Here is a 12098-nt window from a genome sequence, read left to right on the forward strand (position 1 = left end):
ATGTCCTAACTCGCACCGAGTCCCGCTCACCCATCACCACCCCTGTACTCGCTGCCCCGTGTCCTAACTCGCACCAAGTCCCGTTCACCCATCAACCCCTCTGTGCTCGCTGCCCCGTGTCCTAACTCGCACCAAGTCCCGCTCACCCATCAACCCCCCTGTGCTCACTGCCCCGTGTCCTAACTCGCACCGAGTCCCGCTCACCCATCAGCACCCCCCCTGCACTCGCTGCCCCGTGTCCTAACTCGCACCAAGTCCCGCTCACCCATCAACCCCCCTGTGCTCACTGCCCCATGTCCTAACTCGCACCAAGTCCCGCTCACCCATCAACCCCCCTGTGCTCACTGCCCCATGTCCTAACTCGCACCAAGTTCCGCTCACCCATCACCCCCCCCCCTGTGCTCACTGCCCGTGTCCTAACTCGCACCAAGTCCCGCTCACCCATCAACCCCCCTGTGCTCACTGCCCCGTGTCCTAACTCGCACCGAGTCCCGCTCACCCATCTCCCCCTGTGCTCGCTGACCTACAATGACTCCCGGTTAAGCAACGCATCAAATTCAAAATTATCACATCCTTGTTTACAAATCCTTCCTTGGCCTCGCCCCTCCCTACCTCTGTAATCTTCTCCAACCCCACAACCCCCCACCCCCCCAACCCCTCCCGAGATGTCTGTGCTCCTCTAATTCTGCCCTCTTGAGCATCCCTGATTATAATCGCTCCACCATTGGTGGCCGTGCCTTCTCTTGCCTGGGCCCCAAGCTCTGGAACCCCCTCCCTAAACCTCTCCCGCCTCTTTTTCCTCCTTCAAGACGCTCCTTAAAACCTACCTCTGTGACCAAGCTTTTGGTCACTTGCGTTAATTTCTACTTATGCGGTTCGGTGTCATATTTTTTTAATCTCACAACGCTCCTGTGAAGTGCCTTGTTAAAGGCGTTATATCAATGCAAGTTGTTGTTGCCTTTCTACAACACTTCATACGTGAAGGGCCCGATTTTCAACCCTGCCTGCCCAGCGAGACTGAGTGAGCGCCGTGGTTGTCAACCCTCCAGGATGTCCCAGCAGCCTCCAGGAACTCAAGACTAATCTCCCGGAGATGGCACAGCTGCCAGCAAAATAAACGGGAGGGAAATCACAGGGACATTAAAACAAAGTTTAAGGTGCCGTCTCACAGATGAGACGTTCAACCGGGGGCCCCGTCTGCCCTCTCTTGTAGGATGGGAAAGATCCCAGGGCCATTATTTCGAAGAAGGGCGGGGGAAGTTCTCCCCCGGTGTCCTGGGGCCGACATTTATCCCTCAATCAACATCACTATAAAACAGCTTATCTGGTCATTATCAGATTGTTGTTTGTGGGAGCTTGCTGGGCACAAAATGGCTGCTGCGTTTCCCACGTTACAACAGTGACTTATAGAGCCATAGCAATTTACAGCAGGGAAGGAGGCCATTTCGGCCCCTCGTGTCCGTGCCGGCCGACAAGGAGCTATCCTGCCCAATCCCACTTTCCCGCTCTGGGTCCGCAGCCCTGTGGGTTACGGCACTTCAGGTGCACATCCAAACACTTTTTAGATGTGGTGAGGGTTTCTGCCTCTACCACCCTTTCAGGCAGTGAGTTCCAGACCCCCACCACCCTCTGGGTGAAGACATTTCCCCTCAAATCCCCTCTAAACCTCCTACCAATTGCTTTAAATCTATGCCCCCTGGTTGTTGACCCCTCTGCTAAGAAAAACAGGTCCTTCCTATCCACTCTATCTAGGCCCCTCATAATTTTATACACCTCAATAAGGTCTCCCCTCAGCCTCCTCTGTTCCAAAGAAACTATTTGTACTGCACTTTTTTTGATAGACAGGTGTCAGTCCAGCCCCGCCCCCCTCCGCACTGCACTTTAAGCCCTGCCCCCTGACAAGCTCCGCCCCCCCCCCCGCTCCTGGCCAAACCATTCTGCAGTACAAATAAGTACATCCATTTTATACGTCTCTATTAAATTTCCCCTCAGCCTCCTCTGTTCCAAATAAAGCAACCCCAGCCTATCCGATCTTTAAAAAAAAGTACACTTCAAAAAGGTGGCTGTAAGGCCCTTTGGGACGTCCCGAAGGTGTGAAAGGCGCTATATAAATGTAAGTTTCTCTCTGTTGCTTTTAGCAGGACTGGCTTGGCGCCTTCAGGTTTAATCTCCAGGACGCAGCAGCGAGCGAAACGATTATTGGGGATGGGAGGAGGGAAGAAAGGCTGTTCGACCGGGTGGGGCGGGCGATGAAACCCTCCAGGAGTACGGCCCGCCAGCGTCGGTGACCCTGTTCCAGCCGGGGCTGTCCCTCCTCCCGCCGCCTCCCGCCGCTGGGCCCCACCCTCTTAACCTCGCGCTACGGGGCACATTTCGTCCGCGCCTTGCCATTCCCGCCGGGCTCGGGCGTCCGTCCGCACTGGGAGACGGCCAATCAGGCCCGGCTTGGTTTCCATGCCGACATCATCCCGCACGCTTCCCGCCCAAGCACCCCGTTCCCCCCCCCCCCCCCCCACACCCGAGTTAAAATGGGGGCTTAACTATCCTGGAATCACTACCGTCTCTGACCCCCCCTCCCCATTAATGTCCCGGTTGTACTAACGTACTTCATTGGCTGTAAAGCACTTTGAGACGTCCGGTGGTCGTGAAAGGCGCTATATAAATGCAAGTCCTTCTTTCTTTTTAAACAACAAAAACTTGTATCAGGACAGCGCAGGAGAGACTACCGAAGAAGATTTGACACCGAGCCACATAAGGTGGCTCAGTGTCAGGACAGGTGACCAAAAGCTTGGTCAAAGAGGTCGGTTCTAAGGAGCGTCTTAGAGGACGATAGAGAGATGGAGAGGTTTAGGGAGGGAGTTCCAGAGCTTGGGGCCCAGGCAACAGAAGGCACGGCCACCGATGGTGGAGCGATTACAATCAGGGATGCTCAGGAGGGCAGAATTAGAGGAGCGCAGACATCTCGGGGGGGGTTGTGGGGCTGGAGGAGATTACAGAGATAGGGAGGGGTGAGGCCCATGGAGTGATTTGAAAACCAGGATGAGAATTTTAAAATTGAGGCGTTGCTGGACCGGGAGCCAATGTTGGTCAGCGAGCACAGGGGGTGATGGGTGAGCGGGACTTGGTGCGAGGGAAAAAAGAAAGACTTGCATTTATATAGCGCCTTTCACTACCTCAGGATGTTCCAAAGCGCTTTACAGCCAATGAAGAACTTCTGAAGTGTTGCAATGTGGGAAACGCGGCAGCTAATTTGCGCACAGCAAGCTCCCACAAACCGCAGTGCGATAATCTGTTTTATTGATGTTGGCTGAAGGATAAGTATTGGTCCAGGACTCCTACGATTGTGCAGAATTGTGCAAATTATTATTTCTGCTTGTTAACAGTAATAAGCTTAGAAATAATTTGTTTCCACATGGAGCGGAATGCCCTTCCCCGAGCGATGCAGAATTTCACCACCTCCCTCAGCTGTCTGGTCCGCGCTCACACCCCCCACCTCCCCTCCCCCACTCCCCGCGATAATCAGCCGTCTGGTCCTCGCTCACCCCCACTCCCGCCCCCCCCCATCCCCCCTCCCCCACTCACTGTGATAATCAGCCGACTGGGTCCATCTGTCGCCGAACGTGAGCAGATCTCTCCCGGAAAATGTGGAGTGGATTCCTCAGAAAAGGATTGGGATCTGTATGATCACATAAGAACATCAGAAATAGGAGCAGCAGTAGGCCATATGGCCCCTCGAGCCTGCTCCGCCATTCAATAAGATCATGGCTGATCTGATCATGGACCCAGCTCCACTTCCCCGCCCGCTCCCCATAACCCTTCACTCCCTTAAAGCTCAAAAATCTGACGATCTCCGCCTTAAATATATTCAATGACCCAGCCTCCACAGCTCTCTGGGGCAGAGAATTCCACAGATTTACAACCCTCTGAGAGAAGAAATTTCTCCTCATCTCAGTTTTAAATGGGCGGCACTTTATTCTAAGATGTTGTCCCCTAGTTTTAGTTTCCCCTATGAGTGGAAATATCCTCTCTGCATCCACCTTGGCGTGCCCCCTCATTATCTTACATGTTTCACTGAAATCACCTCTCGTTCTTCTGAACTCCAATGTGTATAGGCCTAACCTACTCAACCTTTCCTCATAAGTCAACCGCCTTATCTCCGGAATCAACCGAGTGAACCTTCTCTGAACAGCCCCCAATGCAAGTATATCCTTCCTTAAATACGGAGACCAAAACTGTACGCAGTACTCCGGGTGTGGCCTCACCAATACCCTGTACAGTTGTAGCAGGACTTCTCTGCTTTTATACTCTACCCCCCTTGCAATAAAGGCCAACATTCCATTTGCCTTCCTGATCACTTGCTGTACTTACATACTAACTTTTTGTGTTTCATGTACAAGGAGCCCCCAGGTCTCTCTGTACTGCAGCATTTTACAATTTTTCTCCATTTAAATTATAATTTGCTTTTCTATTTTTTCTGCCAAAGTGAATAACCTCGCATTTTCCCACATTATACTCCATCTGCCAAATTTTTGCCCACTCACTTAGCCTGTCTATATCCCTTTGCAGATATTTTGTGTCCTCCTCACAATTTGCTTTCCCACCCATCTTTATATCGGCAAACTTGGCTACATTACACTCGGTCCCTTCATCCAAGTCATTAATATAAATTATAAATAGTTGAGGACCCAGCGCCGCCATTTAATAAGATCATGGCTGATTTGATCATGGACTCAGCTCCACTTCCCTGCCCGCTCCCCATAACCCTTTACTCCCTTATTGTTCAAAAACCCCATCTCTGCCTTCAATATATTCAATTACCCAGCCTCCACAGCTCTCTGGGGCAGAGAATTCCACAGATTTACAACCCTCTGAGAGAAGAAATTTATCCTCATCTCAGTCTTAAATGGATGGCCCCTTATTCTAAGACTATGTCCCCTAGTTTTAGTTTCCCCTATAAGTGAAAATATCCTCTCTGCATCCACCTTGTCGAGCCCCCTCATTATCTTATATGTTTTAATAAGATCACCTCTCATTCTTCTAAAGTCCAATGGGTACAGGCCCAACCTGCTCAACCTTTCCTCATAAGTCAGCCCCCTCATCTCCGGAATCAACCCAGTGAACCTTCTCTGAACAGCCTCCAATGCAAATATATCCTTCCTTAAATACAGAGACCAAAACTGTACGCAGTACTCCAGGTGTGGCCTCACCAATACCCTGTACAGTTGTAGCAGGACTTCTCTGCTTTTATACTCTGCCCCCCTTGCAATAAAGGCCAACATCCCATTGGCCTTCCTAATTACTTGCTGTACCTGCATACTAACTTTTTGTGTTTCATGTACAAGGACCCCCAGGTCCCTCTGTACTGCAGCACTTTGCAATTTTTCTCCATTTAAATTATAATTTGCTTTTCTATCATTTCTGCCAAACTTAGAATGTTACTTACAATGCTCTCTGAAATTTAGAAAGGCAAAAGTGTTTCCAAATGTCCTAGTGTCCTATAACTGAGAATTTGGAGGATTGTAACATCAGCACTCATCGACATGGAATTCTGTCTCACCACTGCACAGTGGAGTTAGGCGATTGAAATAAGTCAACTGACGATACGGCCCGAAACTCTGTTGTGTTTAATCCAGCCTTGGACCCTCCTGGATACCGATCAAGCTGGATGAAATACACAATGGTGATGGGGACATTTTCAGTCCACAGTAATGAGTACCAACATCAAGTGTCTTAGCCATTAGGGATGATATCATTCTATCAGCACATACTCTATGATGCCTATCTGACAGCAATCTACAAATGTCCACTGTGCTTCCAAAAAAATTGTTAATTTGATTCGCTATAGTTCATCATCATTATAGGCAGTCCCTCGAAATCGAGGAAGACTTGCCTCCATGAATAGTCCAATACTGGAGTTACAGTCTCTGTCACAGGTGGGACAGACAGTGGTTGGAGGAAAAGGTGGGTGGGGAGTCTGGTTTGCCGCACGCTCCTTCCGCTGCCTGCGCTTGGTTTCTGCATGCTCTCGGCGACGAGACTCAAGGTGCTCAGCGCCCTCCCGGATGCACTTCCTCCACTTAGGGTGGTCTTTGGCCAGGGACTCCCAGGTGTCGGTGGGGATGTTGCACTTTATCAGGGAAGCTTTGAGGGTGTCCTTGTAACGTTTCCTCTGCCCACCTGGGGCTCACTTGCAGTGTGGGATTTCCGAGTAGAGCGCCTGCTTTGGGAGTCTCATGTCTGGCATGCGGACAATGTGGCCCGCCCAGTGGAGCTGATCGAGTATGGTCAGTACTTCGATGCTGGGGATGTTGGCCTGGTCGAGGACGCAATGTTGGTGCTTCTATCGTTCACAAGCCAGTGGGTAATCTAAAATTTCAAAGCCTAGAAAGAATTTGTGCCACAATTAAGCATGTTGTGACTGACGCAATGACAGCTGTGGCTCAGTGGGTAGCACTCTCGCCTCTGAGTCAGGAGGTTGTGGGTTCAAGTCCCACTCCAGGGACTTGAGCACAAAGATCTAGGCTGGCACTCCCAGTGCAGTGCTGAGGGTGTGCTGCACTGTCAGAGGTTCCGTCGTTCGGTTAACATATTCAACCACCTCTCAGGTGGACAGAAACATTCTCATAACGCTATTTCGAAAAGCATGGGAGTTCTCCCCGGTGTTCTGGGGCCAAGATTTATCCCTCAAAAAATAACTAAAATACAGATTATCTGGTCATTATCACATTGCTATCTGTGGGAGCTTGCTGTGCGCAAGTTGGCTGCCGCGTTACCGCATTACAACAGTGACTACACTCCAAAATTTACTTCATTGGCTGGAAATTGCTTTGGGACGTCCTGAGGTCATGAAAGGTGCTATAGAAATGCAAGTCTTTCTTTATGTAAACTTGTCACACTGTAATTACAACCACCCCCCAATGGGGGGTGCTGCAGTGAGGCACGTTTTACATTCGGAATTTTGATTTTAAATGCGAACTCAGGAATGTATAATTGACCAAAGGTGTGCCCAGCCATAAAACTTCGAATATGTTATGTATAACAACATCAACTTGCATCTATATAGCGCCTTTAATATAGTAAAAAGTAAGATGCTTCACAGGACTGTTAACAAACTAAATTTGATTTTGAGTCACATAAGGAGATATTAGGGCAGATGACCAAAAGCTTGGTCAAAGAGGTAGATTATAAGGAGCATTTTAAAGGAGGAAAGTAAGCTAGAGAGAGGAGTTCCAGAGCTTGGGGCCCAGGCAACTGAAGGCACGGCCACCGATGGTTGAGCGATTGTAATCAGGATGCTCAAGTGGGCAGAATTAGAGGAGTGCAGACATCTCGGGGGGGGGTTTGGGGCTGGAGGAGATTACAGAGATAGGGAGGGGCGAGACCATGGAGGGATTTGAAATCAAGGATGAGAATTTTGAAATCGAGGCGTTGTTTAACCGGGAGCCGATGTAGGTCAGCGAGCACAGGGGGTGATGGGTGAGCGGGACTCGGTGCGAGTTAGGACACGGGGCAGCGAGCACAGGGGGTGATGGGTGAGTGGGACTCAGTGCGAGTTAGGACACGGGGCAGCGAGCACAGGGGGTGATGGGTGAGCGGGACTCGGTGCGAGTTAGGACACGGGGCAGCGAGCACAGGGGGTGATGGGTGAGTGGGACTCAGTGCGAGTTAGGACACGGGGCAGCGAGCACAGGGGGTGATGGGTGAGCGGGACTCGGTGCGAGTTAGGACACAGGGCAGCGAGCACAGGGGGTGATGGGTGAGAGGGACTCGGTGCGAGTTAGGACACGGGGCAGCGAGCACAGGGGGTGATGGGTGAGCGGGACTCGGTGCGAGTTAGGACACGGGGCAGCGAGCACAGGGGGTGATGGGTGAGTGGGACTCGGTGCGAGTTAGGACACGGGCAGACGAGCTTTGGATGAGGTTAAGATTACAGCAGGAGGAAGCCCGGCTATTGTCTATGCTTAAGACAATGCAGAAACGTTTCTCTCTCCATCATGGTCGATCTTTGACCTCAACTCCACTTTCCCGCCCGATCCCCATATCCCTCGAGTCCAAAAACCTATCGCTATCGGCCTTGAATATACTCAACCACAGAGCATCCACAGACCTCTGGGGGGGGTAGAGAGTTCCAAAGAGGACGGAGCCTCGGTCTACAGTTATATATTCAATTAAAGAAGATGGTTGACTCAGCAGTGCCTCTTTAACCTGTCTGACAGACGCTGACATAAAATCTGTTCATCTCTGACAGGGGGACACTGCACACAGGGAACTCAAGCCCCACTGGGAATCGATAACCTCCTCTGACACACTTCACTCCGGCGGATTTAATGCAACTTGTGCAGGATTAGTCATCCGTAGCGCGTCGGCGGTTAAATATAGAACTCACACGGCAGGGCTAATGCAGTGACGTTAATGAGAGCACGCAGCCAATGACAGGAGACTGTGTCCTTGCACCAGCCACCCTGATACCCGCCCCGCACAGTCTAACTCACTCCTCTGTGCCAGGCAGCTCCTGTTTGGTATGGCGGGACGGAAACTGGCACGACGGCCTTTACGCAGCATCCGTGCCGCCTCTCAAGTGTGATTCACGCAGCGCGAATTACTCTAACCTTTACCGCAGCGGTAAATGCCGCAGACATTTTTTTTTGCGCACAGCAGGGAGCTATCATGTGAATGGTCTGGTTTCCGCTTTGCTGACGGAGGGATGAATGTTGGCCAGGATAGCTGGCGAACTCCCCGGCTCTTCCTCAACTAGTGCCGTGGGATGTTTTACGCCCACCCGAATTGGGTTCCAACCTCATCCAATAGACGGCACCTCTGACAGTGCAGCTCTTCCTCGGTAATGCACTGAAGTGTCACTTCAAAATTATGTGCAGGTACAGCACGGGGTTAGATACAGAGTAAAGCTCCCTCTACACTGTCCCATCAAACACTCCCAGGGCAGGTACAGGGGGTTAGATACAGAGTAAAGCTCCCTCTACACTGTCCCATCAAACACTCCCAGGGCAGGTACAGCACGGGGTTAGATACAGAGTAAAGCTCCCTCTACACTGTCCCATCAAACAGGGCAGGTACAGCATGGGTTAGATACAGAGTAAAGCTCCCTCTACACTGTCCCATCAAACAGGGCAGGTACAGCATGGGTTAGATACAGAGTAAAGCTCCCTCTACAATGTCCCATCAAACACTCCCAGGGCAGGTACAGTACGGGGTTAGATACAGAGTAAAGCTCCCTCTACACTGTCCCATCAAACACTCCCAGGGCAGGTACAGCATGGGTTAGATACAGAGTAAAGCTCCCTCTACACTGTCCCATCAAACAGGGCAGGTACAGTATGGGTTAGATACAGAATAAAGCTCCCTCTACACTGTCCCATCAAACACCCCCAGGGCAGGTACAGCACGGGGTTAGATACAGAATAAAGCACCGTCTACAATGTCCCATCAAATACTCCCAGGGCAGATACAGCACAGGGTTAGATACAGAGTAAAACTTCCTCTACACTGTTCCATCAAACACTTCCAGGGCAGGTACAGCACAGGTTAGATACAGAGTAATGCTCCCTCTACATTATCCCATCAAACACTCCCAGGGCAGGGGCAGATGGGGTTAGATACAGAGTAAAGCTCCCTCTACACTGCCCCATCAAACACTTCCAGGGCAGGTACAGCACGGCTTAGATACAGAGTAAAGCTCCCTCTACACTGTCCCATCAAACACTCCGCGGGCAGGTACAGCACGGGTTAGATACAGAGTAAAGCTCCCTCTACACTGTCCCATCAAATACTCCCAGGGCAGGGACAGCACGGGCAATGGTTGGGATTCTGGGGAAATGCAGTCAGAATGGCCAGTAGCCAGAGATAACAATGATGTGGAGAGACTGGAGAAGCTGGGATTGTTCTCCTTAGACCAGAGAAAGTTAAGTGGAGATTTATTAGAGATGTTAAAAATTATGAAGAATTTTGATACAGTGGAAAAGGAGAAAATGTTTCCAGTGGCAGGAGGGTCTGTAACCAGAGGACACAGATTTAAGGTGATTGGAAAAGAACCAGAGGGGGAGATGAGGAGAAATTATTTTACGCAGCGAGTTGTTGTGGTCTGGAACACGCTGCCCGAAAGGGCGGTGGGAGCAGATTCAGAAGAGCATCTTGGGAATTCTCTACCCCAAAGGGCTGTGGATGCTGAATCGTTGAATAAATTCAAGGGTGAGATCGATAGATTTTTGCATTCTAGGGGAAACAAGAATTATGGGGATCGGGTGTGAAGGTGGAGTTGAGGTCGAAGATCAGCCATGATCTTATTGAATGGTGGAGCAGGTTCAAAGGCCCCTGTCGCCTACTCCTGTGCTTATACAACAACAACTTGTATTTGTGTAGTACCTTCAATGTAGTGAAACGCCCCGAGGCGCTTCACAGGAGGATTATGAGATACAACATTTCACACCGAGCCGCAGAAGTAGAAATTAGCGCAGGTGACCAAAAGCTTGGTCAAAGAGGTAGGTTTTAAGGAGCGTCTTGAAGGAGGAGAGCGAGATCGCGAGGTAGAGAGGTTTAGGGAGGGAGTTCCAGAACTTGGGGCCCAGGTAACAGAAGGCACAGCCACCGACGGTGGAGCGATTATGATCAGGGATGCTCAAGAGGGCAGTATTAGAGGAGTGCAGACATCTCGGGGGGGTTTGTGGGGCTGGAGGAGATTGCAGAGATAGGGAGGGGCGAGGGCCATGGAGGGGTTTATAAACAAGGATGAGAATTTTGAAATCAAGAAGTTGCTTAACCGGGAGCCAATGTAGTTCAGTGAGCACAGGGGGTGATGGGTGAGCGGGACTTGGCGCGCATTAGGTCACGGGGCAGCTGGGTTTTGTTGAAAATTTGCAGGTCTATGGAGGAAGAGCAGAGAGAGTGGGAGTCGCTCTTTCTCCAATTTCAGTGCTGCACGATGCTAACCTTCTTGATCAGAACCTATCTTGTAATTTTAGCAACAAATGCCTTCTGTGATATTCATTGTACATCTCTATCAAGAAGCGCGATGCAGTTGGAGTATCGGGGATCAGATCGTTTCATTATCTTGGTGGTCAAATCTGACCCTGAAATGAGCTTCCAACCACATATCCGCAGCATAACTAAGACCGCCTATTTCCACCTCCGTGACATCGCCCCTCTCCTCCCTTGCTTCAGCTCATCCATGCCTTTGTTACCTCTAGACTTGACTATTCCGACACACTCCTGGCTGGCCTCCCACATTCTATCCTATGTAAACTTGATGTCATCCAAAACTCGGCTGCCCGTGTCCTAACTTGCACCAAGTCCCGCTCACCCCCTGTGCTCGCTGACCTACATTGGCTCCCAGTTAAGCAACACCTCAATTTCAAAATTTTCATCCTTGTTTACAAATCCCTCCATGGCTTCATCCCTCCTTATCTCTGTAACCCCCCCCCTGCGCTTCTCTAATTCTGCGTCCATGAGCATCTCTGATTATAATCGCTCAACCATTGGTGGCCGTGCCTTCTGCTGTCTCGGCCCCAAGCTCTGGAACTCCCTGCCTAAACCTCTCCGCCTCTCTTTCCTCCTTCAAGACGCTCCTTGAGGCCGACCGCTTTGACCAATTTGCTGTAATTTCTTCTTATACGGCTCGGCGTCAAATGTATTTGTTCTGACTTTAGACGCTCCTGTGGCGCGCCTTGGGACGTTTCACGACGTTAAAGGCGCTATATAAATGCAATTTGTTGTTGTTGCCGCAGTGATCAAGAGGAAAAGAATCGGTGACAAGTGCATTAATAGAAGAGTATTTTCTCTGGTGCAGTAGCTTCACAAAAAGGGAGACACCTCGATGGGAGATTAGTAATAATTACAGGATCTGCTGAAACACTCACCTCCCTGGCATGCGTTCTTGTGAAGGGCTATATTTGAAAGCAACATCTCCAGTGTGAAAGCGCTGGTGTCTATATTTACAACTGGCTCTGCCTGCTGCTGACACGTACTCTGGAACAAGAGCAGCTGATTTCTTCATGATAGGTGACCTCCGCCAAGCTGGGAGCAGCGCTCGTTCCTGTTCTGTGGCCTTACATTAGAGGTGGGATTCCAGAGCGAGGGAGACACGA

General features: G+C 50.5%; 1 protein-coding gene across 11 annotated transcripts in view; it reads right to left on the reverse strand.

Annotated features, from left to right (window-relative positions):
* Nucleotides 1-12098, reverse strand: part of tmem198ab (transmembrane protein 198ab) — a 235954-nt gene that overhangs the window by 171072 nt on the left and 52784 nt on the right. For 8 of the 11 annotated variants that reach the window (XM_070875186.1, XM_070875189.1, XM_070875183.1 and 5 more), the window contains exon 3: nucleotides 3583-3676. The exons of the other annotated variants lie outside the window; for them this stretch is intronic. The gene's annotated coding sequence lies outside the window, so the exon portion shown is untranslated. The remainder of the gene's footprint in view (nucleotides 1-3582; nucleotides 3677-12098) is intronic. 11 annotated transcript variants of the gene reach the window in all.

This window comes from Pristiophorus japonicus, chromosome 3, assembly GCF_044704955.1.
Source record: "Pristiophorus japonicus isolate sPriJap1 chromosome 3, sPriJap1.hap1, whole genome shotgun sequence".
NCBI lineage: Eukaryota > Metazoa > Chordata > Chondrichthyes > Pristiophoridae > Pristiophorus > Pristiophorus japonicus.